Consider the following 27,485-nt stretch of genomic DNA (forward strand, 5'->3'; position numbering starts at 1 on the left):
AATAGCAATTTCTTATATATATTCTTAAAAGTAGATGTTCACAATACGAAACCGTTTTCTAAGTGCATTCAAACGAACACACAATATAAATACATATCAAACAAGATGACAACAATTGAAAACATCAATCACACACCTATACAACTTAGCCCCGAGAAAGCAACCCGAGTTGCGTCTCATCTCATCCTCCACCAGAGCTCCAAAGAAACCCACCCGGCTCCCATCACTCGGTAGTCGGCCCATTCCTCTTAAATAAAGCCAATGTGTCACTATAAACCGCCACCACGTTCGAGAAAACCGCGAGAACAATCATGAAAACACACAAGATCTTATCCTTCTTACTCGCTATCCCATATCGATCCCTAATTTTTATAAACCAACAATATCATCATATCAATATTATGTTCTTGAAGAAATAAAATCTAAAAAAAAATAATGCAACTTACCCAAGAGTGATGGCAGATGGAAAAATAAACCCGATACAAACCGCAGCAGTCGCTCCGGTAAACTGAAAAGCATCCCAGATGCTCGGAATGAAATTAGCACCCAAAAAGATGACGCTGATGAGCCCGATTGTAATGGATGCAAACCGCAAATTATCTGACACTAACGGGCCTTTGTAAGGGAAAAGCAGCCCGTCCAAATTGAGTCTTAACGGGAAGAACACGATGGGAAACACGAGCATCAATGGAGTGCGTAACTAACACGAACAGCATCGTTTAGTAACGAGCTGTATGGGACTCCAAGGTTTCTGTCAAAGTTTGCAAGTACATCGTCTAGCGTCCCGTCACCGAATAACAAAAACCCGAAAAGGCTTGTCATTACATAAACAGATGAACAGAGGATAAGTGATGTTCTCACAACCGCTTGATCTCTTTTCTTTAACGGATTTACCGTTCCCAATCGTCATTTTCACTCAAAACCTTATAAATCAACAAGCTTTATGATTAATTAACGGCCGAATTACTTGAATTACAAAATACCCAATTCAAAATCGTAACAATTGAAGTGAAAAGGCTAAAATTGAATCAAAACCCTAGAATTGGAAACAAATTAAGAAGCTTTATGATCAATTAATGGCGGAAGTACTTGAATTACAAAAAACCCAATTCAAAATCGTAACAATTGAAGTGAAAAAGCTAAAATTGAATCAAAACCCTAGAATTGGAAACAAATTAACAAGCTTTATGATCAATTAATGGCGGAAGAACTTGAATTACAAAAACCCCAATTCACAATCGTAACAATTGAAGTTAAAAAGCAAAAATTGAAGCCAAATTAACAAGATTTATGAAGGAATAAGCTGAATTACAAAACCCCCAATTCAAAACCGTAAAAATTGAAGTCAAAACCGTACCAATTGAAGTCAAAATCATACGTGGAAAGATAGAATTGAATAACGAAGAGTCAACAATTTGAATTGGGTGTGAAACCCAGAAATCGGATTGAATCAAATATGGAGTCTATTGAAGAAATTGGGAGGCGTAGAATAATTCTTTCAGTTGAAATATCAAGTGGGGTTGGTTTATATAAAGACGAAGAAGGTGCAGTGTTATTACACGCAAGTTTTTACTGAAGTGAAAGTGAAATAGGGTTGGAATTACAGTACAGTACAGGTACAGTGTGGCAAGGCAATCATGAATTTGGTGGATCGGGTCGTAATCGACGGGTTTTGTCGTGAGTGAGGATGATGACGACGAAGATTCCAAAAATACCCAATTTCATGTGACCCGCAATCAAATGATGACACAGCCTCAGCCGACGTGTACTGATACTACCGCAATTAATGTGTTTCTTAATTTTGGAGAGAAGAATATTTGCTTGAGAAGATGTGTAATGTCTTTTGAGATTTTGAGTGTTTGAGATTTATGTATATTTTAAGACATTAATTACTTAATAATTTAATTTGGGCGTTTGAGATTTTTTATATTTTTTTAGAGAAAATTATTGTTTGCGTTCATATGGTTTTAAGGCGGAGGCATAATGAATCCTCGAAAAATTTTTTGAACTGGTTGAGTCCCTGTGGTTTCAGAAACGAACAATTTGAGTCCATGTGGTTTCAGTAAAATGAAAGTTTTATCCTGAAAGTTAAGTAATGACAAGGACTCAAATGGTTCGTTTCTGAAACCACAGGGACTCAACCAGTTCAAATTTTTTTCAAAGACTCATTGTGCCTCCGCTTTAAAATCACAAGGACTCAAACAGTAATTTTCTCTATTTTATATTATGTACTAGCTTTTGAGCCCGTGTATTACACGGGATTTGTCAAATGACTAAAGTTTATGTATTTAATCATACGCAGTTTATGGATTTTCTTTTGAATTTATAGATTAATTTTAATATTATCACACACACTTCAAATATTACATATTTAAATTTTGTATTTTCTAAAGATTGAAATAATGTTTTAAGATAGCATAAAATCAATTATTGGTACCTAAGCATAGTAAAGAGTTTTATGATCAATATGAATGTAAGTTAAATAGTGTTTTACAAATTGTAAGATTATATATATATTGCATTTAGGGATTTTTACATATATCCTCTCATTATGCCTCTTAATTATATATCTTCCTAATGTTAAAATCTTAATTACATATTTCCTCTTTTAGCATGCAATTACCCTTTTACCCTTATTATGTGACAAAAATTTGTTCATATGCCACCCATGTTAGAAATATTTAGCTTATTAACTATGTAAAAAATATTTTTTATATTTGCTAACGATTAAAAAATTGACCCCAATAATGTGTTAATAATAATAATATTAAGAGCATTCTCATCCAACCATAAATATGAGGGGTGTTTTTTATAATTTAGAGAGTGATTTATGGAGTTATGAGTGAGTGAAGAGTTTTTATATTTTGGAAAAAGTAGTGATTTTTCTGTATATTTGAAAAGTTACTATTCATCTTCTATAATTTTTTAATATATTTTGAAAGTGGTTGTGAGTGAATGAAAGAGAAAAGATAATGATAAAAGGTATAAAAAGTATTATTTAATTGAAATAGAGAGAGAAAATAAAGTGAGTTTTAGTGTAACTTTTAGTTTGGAGATAGGGGTGGGATGAGAATGCTCTAATAAAGGGATTAAAGTTTTATAAAAGTCTACAAACATTTTATATGAATTTCAACTTGTATCATTTAAGATTTCAGTGCGTCGAGTGATGTTTCGGAAATAATATCCATAAATTTAAGTTATTAAATCTATACATATGTCCATTTGAGTAAGTCTGAACAAACAACCCAGACTACTATTTTTATATTAAATAATATTCATTTCACTTTTGTAACATTAGCCACATCAAAGTACTAACAACAACAACAGCAACAACAACAACAATAATAATAATAATAATAATAAAAGAAACTTTTACATATATCTCCTCCTTAAGCCTTTTAATAGCTTCGATATGTTTGTCTTAGCACGGACTCACTTAGGGTTAAATTGGGGATATATGTAATTATTTTTGTTAGAAAGGGGATACATATAAGTAAGTCTTTAACTAGTTCATTAAGGGTAAAATAGTTACTTTTTTAGTTAATTTTAATGAAATGGGGAAATATGCGATATATGTGGTTTAGGAAGGGGAAATATGTAATTGATTTTTAAGAGTTGGGTAAATATGTAATAAGAGAACTTAGTGAGGGGATATATGTAAATACCTATTGTACTTATACAACGAAATTTAAAGTACACATATAATTAAATACTATTACATAAGTCACTAAATATTATACGATAATGGTTCGTAGATTATTATTTAACTAATTTAATAATTCACTGTTTGATTTTAAACTTATTATAGATATTCAGTAGTTTATATGTTTTTTTAAAAAAATCATGGTCAAAATTTCTATATCTAATAGTAAAATTAGATGTAGTTGGTAGTAAAAGTTATTGTAATTTAAATTACATTAAATACCTTTTTTTTCATGAGTTATAACTAATGGGTCATACCAATTAAACACATGACTCATGGATATGATAGATCAACGAGGGTGAAGATTAAAAAATATGAGGGAATTAATGTTAGAATGAATGTGGTTATGACACAACATCATTATTATTTTTGTTTATTAGTATAGGTAGATTGAAAAGGCAAACTTTCATTAAGCCGTTTAGATGAGTTTGCGGTGGAGTGATAGAGAAGAGATTTGATGTTTCATGTGACGTGTGTTCGATTCATTAAAACTTTTTTCTAAAAGTATTTTGAGGTTTTACCGAGATCATGTCTGTATGAACTGTGAAGTGATAACCATGCTAAAAATGAGAGTTAATTTTAGCTTGATGAGATTATAATTCCAAACTAATGAGACATGGGTATGTTATATACAATAACTAGATTTTATCCCCCGTATTACGGGGGTTGTTTTATATTATTCCCTTTTAATATTTATATATGTATATTTGGATTTTAATTTTATTTATTGTAAGAAAGTTAATAATTAATATACTTGAGGTTTGATTATAAAATTGTTTCACAAATAAATAATATGTTATAATCCGGTTTAAAAGCTATCTAGGTTTGGTGATACCCATTACATGTTTATTTTCTTTATTATAAAATTGTTTCTTAATCATAAATAATATCTTTTTTTAAATAAAATAGGATATTAATTTTTAGTATATCTCAATTTTATAGGATTTTCATATCAAATATTTTATGAGGTTAATTTTTAATATAATGAGATGTTATAACCCATTTAAGAGCTATCTGGGTTTGGTGAGACCTTTACCCGTGAATTCAGGTCAAATACGTGAAAAACCATCATTTACAAATAAAGCAATCTGATGGCGAGAGAATGGTTGTTTTACATTTTTCGTTTTTTAATATTTATTTTTTGAATTTTAATTTTATTTATTGTAATAAAGTTAATAATATACTTAGGGCTTGATGATGAAAGAGTTTCATAAATAAATGATATTTTATAACTCGTTTAAAAGCTATCTGGATTTGGTGACCCGTGACCAGCTTATGTTTTTTACTATAAAATTGTTTATTAATTATAAATAATAACTTTTTTTTTTAAATTGGATATTAAATTTTAGTATATCAATAAGTGGTAAGATTAATTTTTAATTTACTGAGATGTTATAACCCGTTTAAGAGCTATCTGGTTTTGGTAAAACCCATACCCATAAATTTGGGTTAAATCAATAAGAAGCCTCCATTTAAAAATCAAGAAATCTGGTAACTTTCATGAAAGGGGTGAGCGACTACATTACGACACATAGGATTTTTGGGTTTTTGTTTATATATATTATAGATCTGAAAACTGTATTAAAGTACTAAACAAATTATTTTATTGTCATGCCAAACATGAAGTGTGAAAGCCCAAAATTTAATTTAGAATGTGAGATTTAAAAATAAATATTTAGATTATTAAAATAAAATCAAAATATTATATTGCAACATGTGAATAAAAACTGAAATAAATTACAAATTTAGTCCTTTGATTAGGATGGCTTGTATCTAATATTCCACTTAGTTGATCACCCTTTTTTTACTATTATTTTATATTTTATTTTTTTATTTTTTTGATACTCTTACTTAGACCATATATGTGCTTAATTAAATCATAGATCAAATTTTCACTCATCTATCAAAAAATACTCATGTTTCTCCTTAACCATATAAATATTCTTAAAGATCCTTAGATTTATACATTACCAGTGGTGTTTAGATGTAACACCCTAGGAAAATCCCACATCGACCGTAGACAGAAGAGATCCTTGATTCATAAGTAAATGCCCCACCTCATAAATCACCAACGCATTTTGGACTTAATGGTAGTTGACGAGAGGAGAGCTCCACAGTTAAGCATGCTCAGGTAGGAGTAGTAGCAGAATGGGTGACCTCCTGGGAAGTCTCCACCTGGGCAACCAAAAACAAATCCGTGAGCTCTTCATGGGTAAAGCGGACAATATTGATGGTGCGAGGGGCCGGATGTTACATTAGATTTGTTTTTTTATAACTGATCAAATTGTTTTTTAAACTAAACTACTTTTTTAATTTCGTATTATTATTAATAATAACACATATTATAATATATTTAAATGCTGTAAAAATAGGAGAAATTTGAAAATTTTAAAGAAAAAAAAATCAATCACTACATTAATTTTAAAAAGTTACAAAATTATCATTACATAAACCAAAATTTACAAACAACAAGAATTACATAAATCCAAACTACAAAGTTTTAATCAGTGGCGAATCCAGAAATTTATTTCGGATGGTGCACTACTTACAGATGCTTTAATTTTATAGAGTCGGGCATAAAAAAGTTTCAGGTCGGTTTGAGGTTCGGGTCTGTTCGATGGCAAAGTTCATTACACAATAAAAATACGATAAAATAATAAAAGACCTCTAAGTAGATATGCCTGTCTAATTTCATCTTTTTGACTTAGGTGATAAGATGAAATTGGTTGCCATTCGGAAGGATCCCATGAAAGATCATCCAAATTTATTTTTGACGGTTTACTACTTGAAGATGATCTAAGGTTCGATGGTTCATAAAAACTAAGACACTAACAAGCTAACAAATTAAAACTAAATTTAACAAATAACTTAACAACTAACAACATAAAAAACAATTAACAAGAACAAGTAATTAGCATTTAACAAATGAATGTGAACATACCTTCAAAGTGGGAGGATTCAAGCTTTGAGGAAGAGTAGAAGGCTGAAGGAAGGAGTTGTGTGGAGTGTGGACGTGTGGCTGGCCGGAAAAAGAGAGGGCCAGGCGGCCAGCGGCGGTGGGTGTTGGTCAGAGAAGGTCGGCGATGGCAGAGTAGTAGACGCAGATGGTGTGGTCTGTGTGTGCGTGAGTCTTGAGAGAAAGAGAGGCAGCGACTGAATTGTGATGGGTTTTAAAACTTAAAACCCTAAATTGATAACACATAATGCTTTAATTAAAAAAAAGTTCAAAAAAAGCTTCAAAACCGGATCAAACTCGCGACCTCACAATTACAAGCCAAGTATTTACCACTAGATTAGCGCTTATAGTTGATATTAGGGTGGTTCCTTCCTATTATAAGGTGGTTCCTATAATATTTTCTATATAAAAATACACCATTATTTCGAAATCCAGAACCACCCACTTTCCATATATATCCGCCCTTGAGTTTAATCATTATATAAACTAATTTCAGATTACACTTTTGGTTGTTCTAATTTTTTTTCCTTAAATAAATTAGCAATTGGCCTTTAAAATAATTATATATGCTCACACACACAAAATTAATTAGCCATTGTAAAGAAAAAAATAATAAAAATTAAAGAACCCACTCCGGAATAGGTCAGAGTCACTCCACAAACACCTATGGTTTGTCTTATTTTATTTATCAAGCAACATTTGTACAAAACGTAGTATTTGTTTCAAAGCATTTTAATACGTACTTTTAACCATATTTGGTGTTTGGTGACAAAACTGGTTATAGAGATTCAAGTGGATTTTAACTAATTCACTCTACGTCTTCTTCACGATTCTTTAATCTGGAGTTGCTTAATTAACGTTTCTCTTGAAGAGAGGTGATTACTGATACACCAAGCACTCATAGTTCAAAGATAATGATCACCTCGTAAAAACTTTTCATTGGTCCAAGGTAGTGATCACCTTTTTCTTCTCACTAATCTCAAGAGGCAGTAATTACCTTTCTCACGAGTCACCAAACAAGTATGGTGAACCACTCACAAACTAATCACTAATACAATGATAGTGATGACTTCACAACAATACAAGTATGTATAAATTGATTTAGTTGTAGCATAACTCTTGTATTTTTCTTTTGATATTGATCTTGATCTCGATATCTCTTCTTTATTTATTGTTTAAATATGAAGGAACTGATTAGAGAGATGTATATTAGATATGCATTTGGGAGTGTTTAGAGCAAAAAAAGCGGTGACGAAAATGGTTCACAAAAGCCTCAATTTCTAGACAACAAAACAAACGTGCCAACTTCTGGTGATCCCACAATCGACGCCATGGTTGGTCCATCAACCACAAGTTGGATTTTGTGTATTATTTTGTCCACTTTGGCAAACATATTTGACCCTTTTCCATGGCCATTTCGTTTTCACCATTTTGGTAAGATTTACGTTCGTATTTTGGAAAGTTGAGTTGGTCCATTCCTTTTGTATCTAGGCTTTAGCATTTTGAAATCCATATGATTTATAAATCATTTTATAAACCTTTGCCAAGGCACTTTGATCATTTTTGTTTTTAATGTTGCAAAATTAAACTTTCGATCCTCAAAGCCAGTTGATTTAATTTTTGATGCTTGCTTCTACGTAGACCTACATGAATCTTTTTATGTTTGATTACCAATAAGATAATTGTAGGGACATGCATGCAGTATATAATCGTTCTTAACAAACAACATTACAAGTTACTTAATTTTGATTATTATAAAAACAAGAGATTTATTGAAGTTAAAGCATTGCTATCCCAACACGTACCTTATTTGTCAAACATCAACATACTTTGGCACAATGCCAACAATCTTGACTAAAAGTTCATGTTATCGATTTGAGTTTATGTCTTCCGCTGGTCTTCGTTCAAGGTTACAAAATAATAACAGATATTCAGAAAGAATTTTGTTTGTTTTATTTATGTGAGAGAGCATAAATTTGAAACGATAGATAAAAAATATTAGAAGAATACCAATATATATGTATTCTTTTATTTTTTGGTGTGTTTTCTTTAAGAAAGAAAGATAAGTTTAAAAGGTGAAGATAATTAAAAGTATCGTTTTTTTCTTTTAAAAGGGTTTGTGTGGTGTAAGTGTGTAACATGATATTTGGTAGCAAAGATAACTAAGTGAAGAGGGAGGTCCCAGCAGAGCTCAGTTGGACCCGCAAGACTCACCTTGAAGAGGGACGTCTGCGCAAAGACCAACTGGATCCGCAGGACCCACCATGCTCAGAGAGATGAAGACCTTACGCGCAGTACGCCGGCTGTTTCCGCAGGAAAAGCCTCCCAATGGTAAAGTACCCCGCCTGTTCCCGCAGCTGCGGATACAAGCCATCAGGGAAGGCTACCCGCACTAATAGTAAGGCTACACGCACAAGGCACTAAATAATTCAGTAATGTCACCTGAAGAAGGAATGAGCAAGGCGGGAATACTCCCGCCCAAATGAGCCAGTCCGTACGCTTCTGGAAGATCTTTTGTACTATACCTGCCAAGGTATGGACAAAATAGACAAGATCTGACCAAAGCAGCCCATGAACCAATCACAGGGTGACAGCTCACCGACAACAGTACGAGGAGGAGCACGCTCTAGTACAAAATGTCACTATCAGCCGCTGCCTACCCACCAACCCTCATCGTGGCACGTACATAGCCTGTAGTTGGTGGAAAAGGAATAGTACACAGCCGGCCATGTCACTATCAGCCGCTGCTTACCCACCAACCAGCATGGCACGTACGTAGCCCACAGTTGGTGGAAAAGGAATATTATACAGCTGGCTGTACCTGCTTGGAAACCTACCTTCGGCTATAAATACTCCAACACCTTGGAACGGTATGGATATCACATCTTATCACATATCATATGATATTATCTTATCTAGCTATTTTTCTTAATATACACTTATATTCAGAGCAATCTAGTCTGATTCTCACGCCGGAGGGTGGTCACAAGGAGGTACCCCCCCTTCTCAGTGACAAGCTCACGGTGTCTGTTTTGCAGGTCATCAGAAGAATAACCATCTTTGCCGGACCTAACCCTCGTGGGAAACATCTACTTAACCCTAAGATTATCCTTAATCTGCCGGGGTCACTTAGTGTTTCTTCATTGGCGCCATCCGTGCATAAAAGCTAGAACTAATTTTCTCAGTTTTTTCAAAACCTCTGGAAAGATGGTTAAGGTTACTCCGGTGCCAAGGCCAGCGAGTGACCAAGAAACCCCGGTAACCACAACCCCAGCTACTGGGGGGAACACCGGCGAGTACACAATTTTTACGAACACTACCCCGGTTACCCAAGCCGAGGCAAGTGCAGTAAACAATCCTTCACTGGGATTCACCGATACCCAGTTGGAGATACAACAGACGAGGTTCCCCCGCCAAACACTTGATCAAGTTAAAGCGTGGGCGGAAGCACGTCAGAAGGAATTCCAAGCTGAGTTGGATGAACGCTTACGTTCACTCCAACAGGCTAATGACGAGTTCGGAAACACTCGACAACAGCTCAACATGAGTAATGAGTGCGAGTATGATGAAGATTGGGAAGAATCTGACAGTGACGCAAACCCGCGCCATAGGGCGAAAGGGAAGCGTAAACAAGCAGATTTCCACAGAAGAAATTTTGGAGAAACCTTTAAACCAAAAAACGCGGGTGGAAACCCACGTGACTTCTCTAAAACCTTCAGACCAACTGTTGCAAATGCGGGAACGTCCAAATTTGCAAGGGACATTGCGGAAGCAATTGCCCCGAAAAGTGCCAAACAAATGTCCAACATAGGCACATATGATGGTATATCTGACCCAGACGATCATTTGAACAGATTCATAGCGGGGGCAACCGTCAGCAATTAGACGGAACCCACGTGGTGTTACATGTTCCAAATGACGCTTGTTGGGGCAGCCAGAGCGTGGTTTGACCGTCTACCGGTCCACCACATCTACGATTGGGCAGACTTCCAGCAGAAGTTCAGCCAACACTTCAGTCAACAAAGAAAGTATACCGAAGAGCAATGGACGATCCTCAACTGCATCCGAGAGGAAGATGAGTCTTTACTAGACTTCATCACGCGCTTCAATTCAAAGAAGCTAAGTCTGGGCACTATTAGCGAAAATCTTGTTCGCGCTGCTTTCATCCAGGGCGCGGAAGACCCAGAGCTCATCCGCACCTTGACGGGTAAAGATGGCATGCCATCCACGTGGGATGCCATCATGACAGCAGCTAAACGCTTCGCGGAAACGGAAAAGCAACTGGGTAGAGATCTTCCCCAGAGCACAAACCTCTACACTCAAAAAACAAGAGAAAACAACGTCCTTACCGCCCGACAAAACAAAAAGAGGAAGCTTGGTATTTGGCAGTCAAGGGTAAACTTTGACACCTCATCCAGCTCTCGCCCTCTCTTAGGCGGAAAGGACAACATGCAGTCGAACCGGAATCCCAGATGGACGCCACTCACCAAAAGCGTCACCGAAATACTTGCCACTGAGAGGCTCCCATGGCCAAAGGCTCCAATAATCCGACAGCGTCACAACGCTGGTCAGAGCAAGTCTTGTGACTTCCACGGGACAAAAGGTCACACCACTGAGGAATGCATATCCTTGAAAGACATCGTCGAGACATTTGTCAGAGATGGGAAACTCACACACCTCGTGGCATAATGGACGCTAAGCAGGCTAATGCGTGTAGAACCCCAGTTGGGGAAAACACGAATGAAACTGCAGCTTCAATGTTGGAGACTACATACTGCGTAAACAACGAGATTCCGAACCAGGCGCATATCGGCTCGAAAGGCTCGATGGCACCCCTATCCCAAGAACATGGAAGGGAGCTCAATTACACAGGCTGCATGTAGATCAATTCCAAACTTGTAAAGAAAAGGCCTAGAGCCACTTCTAATGGAAATGATTCTCCTTATCACATTGACGCTGATAGTCTTACATTTACTTATGATCTGACCACACTGATATGCCGGTATTCACCGCATAAATAAGTGGGAAAGTAAGTCGTTGCGTGTGGAAGGCGGCAAAACCCGCATAAACACAAAAAACGGTAAAAATTTCTAAGGAAAAGATGAGGAAAACCTTCACGCAGGTCAGTTATGGGTGAAGTTTGATCATCCCACTAAATGAAAGTGACAGTCCTACCCGCTCAATCATGATAGAGGAAACTGAACATTAACCTATTGACAACCACGCGTCGAAAGGTTAACTTATTCAAAACACTTAGAAAATTTCTAAAAAGATGAGGAAAACCTTCACGCAGGTCAGTTATAGGTGAAGTTTGGTCATCCTAAGTGAAAGTGACGGTCCTACCCGCACAATCATGATAGAGGAAACTGAACACTAACCTATTGACAACCACGCGTCGAAAGGTTAACTTATTCAAAACACTTGGAAAATTGCTAAGTTAAACTAAAGTATGCATGAGCAAATCATATATTGTTTATAAGGCAAAACAAGTGCCAAATTAAACTATAATATGCATGAGCAAGTCATATAACGTTTATAAAGTAAGTCATTAAGTGAAAGTGACGGTCCTACCCGCACAAACATTTATATTTCATAAAAAATTCAAACATTACAAGAACGTCCAGGTATCTACCCGCCTACAGAAATGTAAATCTATCCTAACGGTGGGAAGGGATCTCAAGGTTCAAACTTCAGGACCACTCCCTCCAAACCCACTTGAACCCGCACCATCAGTTGGCTGTGGCGGTTCAAGGAAAGCCTTGAGAATAGTTAACCCATCATTAGCAGCAGCAATTTCGTTCACCTTCTCCACCACCGGATGCGGGAAGGCAGCATACTGGTTCACTGCTTGGTCGTAAGCAGCTTCAGTGTCCACGTCATAAAGAGGGAAGTTGGAAGGCGGGATGCCCTTCTCAACAAACCCCAGACCAAGCAGGAAACCAGCCTTTTCCCCATCATCATGGGAAGCGTTGAGGGTTGCGCTCATGGCATCGTCATAAGATGTGTTCGTGAAGATCCGATGCACAACCTACAAAAAAAAATATATGTATCAAAAACTTTTCTAAGTATAAAGAAAAGCGTAAAGATATTATGAAGCTACGCATACCTGCGACAACGCTTCTCGTAGAAGCCATTCCTTGGTGATCAGAGCTTCCTGGAGGGCAGCTTGAGCTTGGTCACGGGCGCGTTCGGCTTCATTTTTGTTAAGGTTGGCAAGCAACACTTCCTTAGCAGCAGCCTCTTCAACGCCCTTCAGCTTACGCTCAGTGCGGTCAAGCATACCCTTCTGGTCCAGGAGTTCTTGGAGTTTTTTGGCATCTTCTAAAGCCAAAGCATCATGAGCCTGCTGAAGCCTCTCTAGTTTGGCTTTAAGCTCCTCACTCTCAGCGCGCAGAGGCTCAGCAATGGCTTCAGCTTTGGTGGACCTCTCGGTCGCGTTCCGCGCAGTTTCCTTAGCCAACCTAAGCTGTTCGTTAACAGCTTGGGTAGCCTTGGAACGGGCCTCATGCCTGGCCTGGACCTCGACCTCAAGGTCCTTGAAGGCTTTCTCCTTCTCTGCAGTAATGGCGGCAAGCCTCTTATTCTCCTCCCGGATTGCTCGCGCCTAAGCCACTTCCAGGTTACGCGCCGTCTTTAACTTGTCGTTTTCACGACAAAGCAACTCGACGCGCGGCTGCATCCGGGCAAGGAGGATTCGGAGCTCATTCGTTAGCCTACCCTCTTGGTAGCTAGACATGGCCTCCCCCAACGCACCGCTTGGGGCTGCGTGACGCGCCCACTCGACGCGGTCCACTTCCGTTCGAAGGGTTGTTCCCCGGCGGATGTTCCACCGTGGAACATACACCTCATTGGAATCCGAAACTGCAAAAACAAAAAACGGTTAGGAAAAAATGATAAAAAAGAAAAAAAAAGATAATAGGCCAAAATAACCCTACGCACCTGTAGGGTCGACAACAGGCCGGTAGCCGCCAAACCCATCACCCGAACCTAAGGGATATCCATCCAAGAGGTCAGGGAGATGGGAAGGAGGCAGAGATTGGCTAGAAGCCCCAACCCTGAACATACCTGATGAACCAACCGGGGACGAGGTAGTCGCCGGTGCCGGAGGCACGGTTGAAGCAGCCGCGGTAGAGACCATCGGAGGTGAACTCACTGGAGGTGAACTCACAACCGTGGCCACCGCTGCGGAGGAGCCCGCAGAAAAAATCACCGCCGGCTCAGTGAAGGATGCAGTGAAGATGGCACTGACAGCCGGCGGAGATGACGTCACAATTGGAACAGTTGCCTCAACGGGATGCGCAACTGAACCAACACTGCAAACAGGCACAGCTGCCTGGGTCATCGCCTCGGGTAGGTTGACCAAACCTACCGTCGTGGGTCCAGAACTGCTCTTTCCCGCACCACTTTGGAATGCGGTTGCATCCACGCCTACACGAAGACAAGATATATAAGTATGATGGCGGAGAGATATGCAGTTAAGCTGAATATAATTTATACTTACGAGTTTCTTGAGCTTGAAGGTTCTGACAGGCGGGGACGAACCCGAGGGAACTGGCCTCTTCACGCCAGTCACCGTCGTAGAACTTGGTTGCTCGGAGGTGACAGCTGTCTCAACCTCCGAGACAATTGTCTCACCACCACCAGGGTTCCCCGCCGCCTCCTCACTTTCGGTCTCCGAGTCGGACCGATTTCCCTGATCGGCGGTGGAGGCGACCTTCGCCTTGCCTTTCACGCCGGCAGCTTTCTTCTTTCTCACGAAGAAAGGCCCATCTGCGTATCCCTCATCAGAAGATGATAAAATTAGGGAAACTCCAGCTGAGGTTTGAGCATGAAGAGGGCGAGGGTTAAAGAATCCCTTACCTGGCCTCGTGGCGCTCAAAATCTCGTGGCCCGGCGGGTAGACCTCCACGAACCTATCCGCCGTTTGCTCCAAAATGGGCAACTCGTTCTCGTCGAGATCACGAGTACCCAGTCGAGCAGGACCACCAGTCTCCCGCGGTTGCAGAAGCGATTGCAAGTTGTTTCCCTCTAAAAATAAAAGAGAAACGGTTAGAAGAAAAACCCTAAATCAGCAAAAAAGACGGAGCATACCGTAGGGAGTAGAATTCAAACCGTATTCGAGGATGATAGGTACTTGCGGCGTCCCAGAATCGGCATCCTTCCATACCCGGCTCATCCCAAGCATCACCATCCCACACTCCGCAAAGCGGTAAACCGGAGTCTGGATCTGGGAGATCTTGGTAAACCATTCAGTCTCCTGGTAGTTGGAGGCGTGAAGGTTGGGGAGTGCTCTCCCGTTCTTGAACGTCATCGCTATGGGGATGACGCGAGCGGAGATATAGAAAAACTCCCGCTTCCAAGACCGAAGACAGCGCTCGGTAGCGCAGATCTTCAAACCCTTGATCCGAGTGACCAAGGTATACCAGCCCTGGATGCACCTCCAGGAATAGAAGGTCATCAGGAGGTCGACGCGGGGCTCAACGCCCAGAATGTGGCACACCCATTCAAAGTGGCGAACCTTTGCGATCGCCATCGGGTGCACCTCCGTCAAATGTACACCGTGTTTCTCCAGAACACGGTATACGAACTTCGTTAATGGGAATCTGAGATTCCCATATATGAAGGATGAGGTATAAACCCCTATCTTACCCTTGGGGGCATCATACACCGTCTGGTGAGGCTCCGGAAACTCAGGCTCGTAAGGATCGAGCATGAACTTCTTGACGATATAGTTGTATAGATCGACAGAGAGAGCACACTGGCACTCGCCAGCAGTACTCTTGTCGTCCTTGTCAGACGCGGACATCGGGTTCTCAGGGTATACGTCAGACTCTTCGGCAGTAACCTCAGGATCATGAGTAGAAGACATTTTGGAGGTATGAAAGAGAACGATTTCAGGAGAATGCTCGACGGAAAAGTTAGAGTATTCGCCAGAAATCGTTTAGAAGAAGAAGAGTGAAGTGAAGGTGTGAATCTCCCCCTTTATATACTCATCGCAATGAATGCGATGAATTTAATGCGGAGGAGAGAGAAAGCGCAGGCGCAATGAGACGATGACACGTGGAAAGCAAGCTGGCAACAGCTGTCGACAGGACGCGTGCCGTAAAATTCGCGCCCACGCGCCTGAAAAAGCGTCTGGAATGACCATATACTGTCACGTCGCCATAACTTCCTGCACGTCCTGAAACTGTCAGAAGAAACCGTCGGACGACGCTAACGTCCCTTCAACAGTTTGGACTGTTCTTATCCTTTCACCAACTCTTCGAATTTCAAAAAGATTCAAAAAGATTCAAAGATTCAAAAATAAGAGGGAATATACCCCCTTACCTTGGTAACCAAGAAACCGTAAGACAAGTGCGGGTACAGTGTCAAGGCGAAACCCTTCACATACTTAGCACCTGCAGGGAATTGAAGCCAAGAATACCTTGGAAATCAAGAAACTATAAGACGAGTGCGGGTACAGTGTCAAGGCGAAACCCTTCACATACTTAGCACTTGCAGGGAATTGAAACCAAGAAGGATCTTCTGGGCCATGCTTGTGGAAAATGAAATAACATCCCCGCATAGCGGGAACGTTGAGAACTAGATTGTTTGAAGCTCCAAGATGGAATTGGTTGTTTAACATAATTGATCACTATGTCTAAAACTACCAAAACCTCGTGGAGAATCTACACAAGTGAAACTCAACGCTTCTGACTTGCGAGGAGGTTACACACCTACCCGCATCATACCCAAAGATCAAGCAGAAAAGTCGGGAATTTCTGCGAGTGACATTAGGAAAACCGCGGGAAGAATCCCCACGGAAAACCTTAAAACTAAAAACCCTTTTCAAAACCCCTTGCTTAAGTCCAAAAGTTCACCTCACTTATTAACAATTCATGAGAAGAACAATGGGCTGGGGGGACTTGAAGAGGTAGGTCCCAGTAGAGCTCAGTTGGACCCGCAAGACTCACCTTGAAGAGGGACGTCTGCGCAAAGACCAACTGGATCCGCAGGACCCACCATGCTCAGAGAGATGAAGACCTTACGCGCAGTACGCCAGCTGTTCCCGCAGGAAAAGCCTCCCAATGGTAAAGTACCCCGCCTGTTCCCGCAGCTGCGGATACAAGCCATCAGGGAAGGCTACCCGCACTAATAGTAAGGCTACACGCACAAGGCACTAAATAATTCAGTAATGTCACCTGAAGAAGGAATGAGCAAGGCGGGAATACTCCCGCCCAAATGAGCCAGTCCGTACGCTTCTGGAAGATATTTTGTACTATACCTGCCAAGGTATGGACAAAATAGACAAGATCTGACCAAAGAAGCCCATGAACCAATCACAGGGTGACAGCTCACCGACAACAGTACGAGGAGGAGCACGCTCTAGTACAAAATGTCACTATCAGCCGCTGCCTACCCACCAACCCTCATCGTAGCACGTACATAGCCTGTAGTTGGTGGAAAAAGAATAGTACACAGCCGGCCATGTCACTATCAGCCGCTGCCTACCCACCAACCAGCATGGCACGTACGTAGCCCACAGTTGGTGGAAAAGGAATATTATACAGCTGACTGTACCTGCTTGGAAACCTACCTTCGGCTATAAATACTCCAACACCTTGGAACGGTATGGATATCACATCTTATCACATATCATCTGATATTATCTTATCTAGCTATTTCTCTTAATATACACTTATATTCAGAGCAATCTAGTCTGATTCTCACGCCGGAGGGTGGTCACAAGGAGGTACCCCCCCTTCTCAGTGACGAGCTCACGGTGTCTGTTTTGCAGGTCATCAGAAGAATAACCATCTTTGCCGGACCTAACCCTCATGGGAAACATCTACTTAACCCTAAGATTATCCTTAATCTGCCGGGGTCACTTAGTGTTTCTTCACTAAGGTTTAGAGAATTGGTTAATATTAGGCTTAAATATAGGGAAAGTGATGGAAGACTACTATAATTCAGGGGCTGAATTTGTAAAGCTTTACTATAGGAGGACAAAACTAAAAGGGAAAATTCAAAAAATAGCCTCTTTTAGAGAGAGAGGGAGAGTTCCCAAAATAGCTCTTTTTTCTTCAAAAGAATTTAGAATTTGGACTGTCAAGACGCATTGGGAAAGATAAGAGAATCGACATAGGGGAAAGAGAACTACAAGAAGTCTACAACCTTACTGATAACTAAGAAAGGTGCTTTCCTTTACTAATGCAAGACTCCTCTCATTCTCAAAGTAGCTGTCTCCGTCCCGCTATTCCTGCTTCTGGAATAGAGTAAGCTTCTCTTCTTTCGCTGCCTCTGCCTCTCCTCTGGTTTAGAACCCCCAAATCCACAATGACAATGATTGCTTCAAGGTCCATCTTAATAGAAGACCCGATCCATCTTCTCTTGAATCTCGACATTTCATCCAAAGAATAGAAAATGGTTAACACATGCCGATTGGAGAACGTATTCCCTTCCCAGCTATTAGTGAAACAGGGGCCATCACTCTAATACGAATCGAAAGAATCACTATCGGGTTTGGTACCAACCAAGATTATCGTGGTTGAAATACCATCAATTTTTCATAGTTATTAGAGCTTCTAATTAAGTCGATTAAAATAATATTCTGATTCAATCAGTATTATCTCGTTCATACTCCTCACCTGAGAAGCATTTCACTAACCACCTGAGGAGCGGTAACAAGTACCTCCCTTGGGGTCGGGTAGCTACAGTCATACACAGTTCCTGTACACAGTAAGACAGTAGCAGCAGTAGCTACTGTAGCGTAAGACAGTCACTCTCACAAGTATGGTTTAAACAATGTTCTATCGGTTTGACCACCAGGTTTAACAAGTTTGAAACATAGGGTAGATGGTCTAGCTACCCAACTTTAGAAGCCAAAAGTCGCCGTTGGATGGACGAGACGGGAATCGCCCCCGATCAGCTCCTCCGGATGATATGGGTAGGGGACCCCTTGCTTTTGTGGGGGCTGATTCGATGGGCCAGCTTCGTCCCCCCGCGGAGCAACATGAGCCGCAGGCGGCACGCGCCTAGGTTCTGGCTGATTCGATGGACCAGCTTCGTCCCCCCGTGGAGCAACATGAGTCGCAGGCGGCACGCGCCTAGATTCTGGCTGATTGACCGTCGCGCTGCTGTCTCCGCTCTCCATTGATGTTGGCCAGCTTTCCATCAACACATCGACCGCGAAAGAATCATCTTCAGGGCCCAATGGGCCGGAAGAAGCGGAAGGAAGAGAAAGCCCTCTTTCGGCACCGTTGCCCGGAGAGCCACCAAAAAAGAATAAAAAGGAGCCAAAATAAAGAAAAGAAGATTTCAGCCAAGCACCCAAAAACGAAATTAGAAAAAGAATAAAGAAGAACATAAGATAATCCTTTTTTCCCCTGATTCTCCTTATTCGATAAATCAGAATGAAAGCTAGTAATAAAAAGAAAGAAAGAATAAAATAATGCGTAGACACCCGAGTGAGGCCCTCTGACCCTATCTCACCCCAAAAAACAAGAAACACTATACCGAGAACCTTATGCAAGAGTTTTCCCATTGTTAACATTTTTTTTGCTTTATGATTTTTTATTTTATTTATGATTTTTCCCAGTATCGAACCCCCCCACATGGTAGCGATCCAACTAAAGATTTTGATTCCAGTGGGGACAGCTATGATCATGGTAGCTGCGGTGAAGTAGGCACGGGTATCAACGTCTAAGCCCACAGTAAACATATGATGAGCCCAAACAAGAGATCCAGGAACACCTATACTGATCATGGCATAAACCATGCCTAGATACCCGAAGACCGGTTTTCCCGAAAAAGTAGAAACGATATGACTTAAATAAAGAGGGAGCGAGCCAAATTTCGAAAGAAAGTCAGGTAGGAGACGAGATTTGAGGAAATAATGAAGGTAAAGTCCAATTTTTTTGTAATCTTGGAGCAAAAGTTCATATTTTTTCAAAACTTTTTTTTTTTCAAAAAACCGTCTTGAGAGACTGTTTTTTTTGTTTCCTACCTTTCCTGTCCATATTTTCAAATTCTTAGAAAAATATTTTTTACAATTATACCCCTGAACCACCACCACCACCACCTTGAACCACCACCATCACTGACGCCGTCTGCCCCACCCCATCACCACCACCGTCACTACCACCATAGCCTCCACCACCATGACCACCTTGAACCACCACCATCACCGAAGTGGAGTAAGAGCTCGGCGCTGCTGTGTGAGTTAGGAAGAAATATATCACTATCCGGGTTGAAATGTGAGCCTTTCTTTCCCGGGCTTCGACCCCACTATTAATTCGCAACCATATATGATATTAATACTAGCATAGGCATAGCTAGATAATACACATAAAGACTAGAACGTCCAAACTCAAAACTTTATTTTTGGGGGCAAATATCATACACATATATGATATTAATACTCGCCACTGCCGTAAACTCAACACGTCGGGTTTGGAGCTCCAATTCGCCATCATACCCGTCTTCAGAACCCTGCCGGAAGGGCAAATATTACCCGCGGGAAGCACGTTGCTCGCCGGAGAAGTGGCGCCGGAAAATACTAACGACCCTCCGACCGGGTATGACCCGATCTAACCCCTCGAGACCCGGAAACCGAAATTTTGCAACTGTGTCTAACTCATACAGCAGTGGCGAGCTCTTCCTCCACTTCGGTGATGGTGGTGGAGGCGGCTATGGTGGTAGTGACAGTGGTGGTGATGGGGTGGGGCCGACGGCGTCGGTGATGGTGGTTTAGGGGTATAATTGTAAAAAATATATTTTTTCAAGAATTTGAAAATATGGGCGAGAAAGGTGGGAAATATAAAAAAACAGTCTATCAAGTCGGTTTTTTGAAAAAAAAAAGTTTTGGAAAAATCTGAACTTTTGCTCTAAGATGACAAAAAATTTGGACTTTACCTTCATTATTTCCCCAAATCTCGTCTCCTACCTGACTTTCTTTCGAAATTTGGCCTTTTGCCTCTTTATTTTTATATTTTTCTAATGCGTATTGACAGTCCAAATTCTAAATTCTTTTGAGGAAAAAAGGCTATTTTGGGAACTCTCTATCTAAAAGAGGCTATTTTGAGAATTTTCCCAAACTAAAAAGTGGAAATCAATCATTACGCGATTAAATTAAGGGGTGTTTGGGATTCCTTATTTTATCTCCTTATAACTTTTCATTAAGTTAATAAGTTACAAAATTATAACTTATGAAACTTTTTCTCTCACAATATAAGCAATCTCAAACACCTTATTATTTTTCGAAAAGTTAATAAGTTATAAGTTGGTGAAAATAAGCAATCCCAAATAGAGGTGCACAAATCGGGTTTTTCAAATACCCGGGTTCGGGTATGGAACCGGGTTTCGGCATGACCGGGTATTGGAAAATCGGGTATTTTCAATACCCGGGTTGGGTTCTGGTCCGTGTATTGTCTCTAAAAACCATACCCTATGCATCGGGTTCGGGTCGGGTATTGAATCGGGTATTCTAAAACCGGGTATTTAAATACCCTATTTTCGGATATTGAATAAACCCTATTTTCAGGTTTTTTCGGGCTTTTTCGGGCTTTTTCGGGCTTTTTCCTAGGTATTTTTCAGGTATAGATTGGATTTTTTAAGAGGTCTCACTTTTTGGGGTATTTTTCAGGTATTTTTTTGGGTAATTTTGGATATAAATCGGGTATTTGAAAAACCTTGTTTCGGGTATTGGAGAAACCCGGTTCCGGGTATGGAACCGGTTCCGGTTTTCGGGTATTACCGGGTATAAATCGGGTCCGGTTCCAGGTACGAGTTTTGGTACTGAAATGCACATCCTATCTGTACCCTACGGGTACGGTTGGGTACGGGTTCGGTATCAAAAACCCGGGTATTAAAAAAACCGGTTCCGGGTACTTTTTTCGGGTCCGGTTCCGGATTCGGGTTTTTTGTGCATCTCTAATCCCAAACGCACCTCAAACTAACATGTTCCTTGTGTTTTGTACCTTTGTATTTTTATTTTAGCTTAATAATGCTTTTACTCGATTTTTCATTTTCTCATTTTAGTAAGCGTTTTAAAATAATGTTTAAATTTTTAGTGTTGAAATAGTAAAGGGTTATAGTTTATGGGGTCTTTCGGGACAACTTATTTACCTTATAATCTTTTAAAAAGTTAAAAAAGTGTTTAGAATTATTTAATGTGTGAGAGAAAAAGTTAATAAATTATAAACTTATAATTTATAACTTCTTCCAAAAATTATAAGAAGGCAAAAATAAGAAATCCTAAACATCTCCTATATGATGTTGAAATCTTATATGAATTTGTACTATAACAACAACAACAATAATAATATTTAATAAGAACAAGTATCAGTTCAATTCGTTATAATAAAGTTTATTGATAAAAGTTTCATTACCAAATGTGACATGCCACAAAGTTAATATGTGAAACTAAAGTTGAGAGGTCACAAAGTATACATGCGAAACTTTCGTGACAAAAGTCTCTTATAAACCAAAACTTGTGAATAAAGTTGAAGGGCCAAAAAGTATGCGAAAGTTTTATGACAAAAAAACTAACGAAATTAAGTTTGTTCCTAGCAAAAAAAAGTATATTTGTTAAAAGTTTGTGGCAAAACTAGCTGGAAGCTGGTAGCTAGAAGTTGGAAGCTGTAGCTGGTGGCTGTTAGCTGTAGCTTTTTAGATATATTTAGGTGTTTGGCAGAGTAACTGGAGCTTTTTAGATATAATTAGGTATTTGGCAGAGTAGCTGGAGCTTTTAATAAAACTAAATGGGTGCCAGCGCGGTGCAACGGAGTGCGCGCGTAACCTGAGATCAACCACATAATAAGTGTCGGTACGTGATTCACTTGATATTAGTGCACGCATAACCCGAATGCAGACGTGTACTTTGTGCAAAGGCAGCAAGGGTGTAATCGTGACGAAAATCAAGAAACAAAGCTAAAATATACAGTAATTTCAAACAGATAGTTTTTTAAACCAACCTCTTTTGATTTGAAACCCTTTCCGACCCGACACCGTTTTAATCTGAAACATGTTCTGACCTGGCCCCTTTCGACCCAAAACCGTACCGACACGAACCGAACTAAATTAACCCTTTTTTATCGACTCGTTCCGACCCTAATTTGGTCTTCCATATGACCCGAGCTCGTCTGACTCGACTTGTTGCCAATCATAACCGGTAAAGAAGTATATCAATATCATACTCAAATTAAAGAGAATAAAATGCTCTTTTTTATGATGTAATGTGTTTAAAAAAATATTAACTTGTGAGAAAGTTATGGACTTTTAAAGAGTCATGGGGATAGTTAGTTTTGAATAAGGATAAAATATGTAACTATTATATAAAATTAATGAAAGTTCAAGTACCAAAATTGTAAATTGAATTGTAAAAGCTTGTAGCTTTTTCTCAAACACTAGTAGTAGTAGCGTTTAGAAAAAAAGTTTTTTTTCCTAATATAAAAGCTTTAAGCCCATTGAACCAAACAAGATTTTTGGTTAGATAGAAGTTTTTTCTTAAAAGCTTGAAGCCTCTAAAAACTTTTAAAAGCTCATTGCCAAACATACCCATGATGAGATTACATGAAACTTTTATCGTTAAATACGAACCTAACACATTAGTTTGCTTGGTTGAACTCACATCATTTTGTTGAATCTTTTGTACCATTAAAAAACAGACAACTAACTCATGACAAAATCATCCTACTTGTGGTTGTTAAATGCTTAATTAGTCAGATAAAATGTATGTTAACTACAATATTATATGCTAAATTTTTGTGGTTATAATTGTGACACGTATAAATAATACATCTACCTCATTGGTGAACGGATCTACTTGGCAATCAATTTCTGTTGTTCTTTATTCGTGTTTTATTAGTTGGATTTAATTTAGAAGAACCAATAATATCAAAGAATCGTTTATATCTAGAATTAGATACCATGGATTACAAACGGTTTCAAAATAGAATGCTGGATGCTAAATCTTTTTAGTCAATAGTTTAGATTTTAAATAACCGAAGACGAAGACCGTACTCACCTAAATACAAAATGATATCTTCTAATCAGAGAATGTGTACAACTTTTCAAATTTGTTATAAATGCGTATGCGCATTATGTGGCAACTATCCGTAATCATGAACATAAACAACTACTACAAAAGACGTTTAATACCTTGACCGTGTATCACGCAGTTATCTTACAAGCATCAACATAGCTAATTTATTATCACGAATTGTCTTCTTCATTCTATTGTTCTTATTTGTTTGTCGGTATCGTAATCAGCATTCCTGTCATTACAAAGTTTCATTACATTTATACATTTGGTAGTCTTATTATATTAAAACTAGGGGTGGCAAATGTAACCCACTGGGTTGAATGAGTTGTAACAAAATGTATATAATGGGTCAGAATTGGTCAAACTAAAAAAAGAAAAGGAATGAAACAGGTTAAAACGAGTTGACATTTCTTGAGTTTTTTTAATGAAACGAGAAAAACGGAGGAAGTTTTAGTTTTTTTACTTTTTTAGCTTTTGATTTATTTTAATAATTATTATTTTTTTTGAATTTTTTAATAAGGGGTTTATGAAATCTCAACCCATTTTGACCCATTTAAAAAGCCCCTCATTAAAAAATAAAAAAAAACAATTAAAAAATCATAACTCTAAATATAAATTATAAACTAAAAAAGTAGAAAAACTAAAAAGTTTCCTCTATTTTTCTCATTCCATTAAAAAAAACTCAAGAAACACCAACCCATTTTGACTCATTTTAATCATTTTCTTTTTTCTAGTTTGACCCATGCTAACATATTATATACATTTATTACAATCTATTTAACCCAATGGGTCACATTTACCACTCCAAATTGAAGCAGTATAAACTTTGATGATAGATACCGAGTTCTACTTTTCCATCTAACAAAAATATTATACTCTTTTAACAGTAAATAATTTAATTTCTGTCAAGTTAGAGACGTGTTTGTTTTAACAAAGTGGGGTAATAACTGTTCTAAATTTTTAATGTGAGTTGGATCATACTAGACATGGCCCACATGGGCCCAACTTATTTATGGACCACGAAATTTATATGAATGCCATCAGTTGGGCCCACCATTTTTGTGTCTACGCGGCGAAGGGAGCCGAAAATGACCGGCTTGCCAAGATATTACCCGTCCACACGTTATATTTGATAAATATGTTTACATTGAAACACCACATATGTATATTAAAAATAGAGCAAAAAGATCCACACGTCATTCAGTAAACATGATTGGATAAACACTATCCCGGTCTTGGTGTATTAAAAATTATGTTTTAATGAAGATTGTGTTTAGCATTTTAACTGTTGTAATTATTAAAAAAAAAAAAAAATTCTAGTGACACATTACATACAGTGTAGCAAAAATCCCGACTAGGCGTCGATTAATTTCCGATTAATCGTTAGTCTCTACTTCACTGATTAATTTTGGGCTAATCTACCAATTAATTGGTCAATGGTCAAATCCCGTCAAAATCGGCGGTTTCCGGCGTGATTCTGACCAAAATCAGTGGTTTTCGGTGAAATTCCGACCAAAATAAGTAATTTCCGACTAGATTCCATAAAAAACCAGCGATTTCCAGCAAGATTTCAGTCATTTTTCGACCAAAATGTGTTTATGTACGCATAAAACTGAAAAATACATATAAAAATGTGTGCATGTATATATAAAATTGAAAATTATACATTAAAGTCCGATCCGATTAACAGGGTCATCTCTTGGGTAAGCCAAACCAGGCAACGGCTTTAGGCCTTCAGTTTATAGGGCCTCCATTTAAAAGAACAGATATGTATTTTGGGATTTTGAATGTAGATTTTTTTTTACAATTAGTAACTAAGTGATGGCCATAAGTTAAGGAGAAATGCCTCATATCCATTATCCCTATATATCATGCATCCATCTTCCATAATTCTTGGATACTCTCTAATACTATAAGCATAAAAAAAGGCCTTAAAATTTTAGATAGCTTTAGGCCTCCAACTAAGTTGAGCCGGCTCTGCCAATTAATCCCGATTATCGTTTATCCTCACCCTACCACCGGACTAACGACTAGAAATTTTTACAACACTGATTACATTTAAGTCATCAGAATATATTAACAAAATAACACATGAATAAGTTATTTAACGTAAACTTAAGTATTTGGTTTTAGAAAATATTGGATACCGTAATAGAATAGTAATTATTTAATGTGGGGTTTAGTTGTCTCGTTTTGGGTTGCATGGTCTGTTTGTGGTGGTGTTGGTATAAAGATTATGTGGTGGTGTTTAATCAGACTACTTGTGCTTTTGTTTAGTGACGGATCTAGACCATAATTTTAGGGGTAACGTTCAAACAAATTTTTTTTACCGTACTTCATATAATGTAAACGAATTTCTTTTACTGTATTTCATACAATAACCGATTTTTTTTGTTACGATATTTCATACAATAGTTTTTTTTTAACTTGCTTTGGACCGATATCATCATTTTCGTGTAATTTTCATTTAAAAGATTGTTAATAAGACTTTGTTGTTTCATCTTTCAAGTTTCCTAATTTTAAAGGGATAAAATTTAAACCATGAATCTATAATCAATTTCAAAATACACATAAACCATAAATCCCTAATAAATTACAATTTCCAATTTATATTATCCGAATATCCAACAAACCATAATCAGTCATTCAATTGCTACCAATGGGGTGGTGCTCCATTGGTAAACGTAAAGCCTAAAGACAACAAAAATTAAAAAGAAGTTTACTATTAAAGAAAATCATTTAATTGCCCATAAACAATTCTAAATTAACATTTTTTATAAATAAATAAACAATTATAATTTTAAGTAGAAATAGAAGAATACCTAAATTGAACAAGTATAAGTCAAACTATCGACGAGGGAGTAGGGGACTAAAGGAGCACCGACCGTTGGCTACTCGGCTACAGCATGTAGGGGGTTGGACCAGTGTGGGGCGGAAGCCATGACTTAATGAAACTTTGTTTTGTTGAATGTTGATGTCCGACCTAAACCAAACGTTTAAGAATAAAGGAAAAACAAATAAATAGTTTTATTTAGTTTATGCTTAAATTTGGTTGGGTTTTAATTGGTTTCGGCTTTTAATTTGGTTGAGCTTTAAGCAAACAGGGGTAACATTATATTTTTTCAAGGGTAGCGAAATACGAAAACCGACCAAAACATATAAAATTTGTACTACCGGCGAAAAGTTGAGGGTAGCGGAGGCTACCCCTAGTTATATGCTACATCCGCCATTGCTCCTGTTTAATTTCCTTTGATTTTGATGTATGTATATAATATATACACGAACACTGGTAGCAAGGAACTTAACGTGACCGGACTTAGCTGAGAACCAGCACATGCTTAGAGAGAACTAGAATAATGAATGTCAGTGTCGAATGGGTACATGGCGCACCAGATATGGCGCTATTAGTCACACTTGCTACTCCGATGCATTACTGAAGAAACACTAATCGACCCCGGGCAGATTACGGATAATCTGGATGTTTCCCACGAGGGTTAGTTCCGGCAAAGATGGTTGTTCTGATGACCTGCAAAACAGACACCGTGAGCTCGTTACTGAGAAGCGGGGGGGGGGGGTACCTCCTTGTGACCACCCTCCGGCGTGAGAATCAGACTAGATTGCTCTTGAATATAAGTGTATATTAAGAGAAATAGCTAGAGAGAAGATATCAGATAATATATGGAGATATAAGATGATGATACCGTTCCAAGGTGTTGGAGTATTTATAGCCGAAGGTAGGTTTCCAAGCAGGTACAGCCGGCTGAATAGTATTCCTGTTCTACCAACTGTGGGCTACGCACGTG

General features: G+C 38.6%; 1 pseudogene across 1 annotated transcript in view; it reads right to left on the reverse strand.

Annotated features, from left to right (window-relative positions):
* Positions 1 to 223: 223 nt before the first annotated feature.
* LOC143611504 (amino acid transporter AVT6A-like) overlaps positions 224 to 27,485 on the reverse strand; it is a 41,023-nt pseudogene continuing 13,761 nt past the window's right edge. Inside the window, exons 3-4 of the transcript XR_013149783.1 lie at positions 447 to 879; positions 224 to 362 (exon numbers count right to left, since the gene is read on the reverse strand). The product of XR_013149783.1 is annotated as an amino acid transporter AVT6A-like (transcript). The remainder of the gene's footprint in view (positions 363 to 446; positions 880 to 27,485) is intronic.

The sequence above is a fragment of the Bidens hawaiensis genome, unplaced genomic scaffold (assembly GCF_021521415.1).
Source record: "Bidens hawaiensis isolate Kalapana, Puna unplaced genomic scaffold, B.hawaiensis_p1.1 tig00031241_1, whole genome shotgun sequence".
Classification (NCBI taxonomy): domain Eukaryota; kingdom Viridiplantae; phylum Streptophyta; class Magnoliopsida; order Asterales; family Asteraceae; genus Bidens; species Bidens hawaiensis.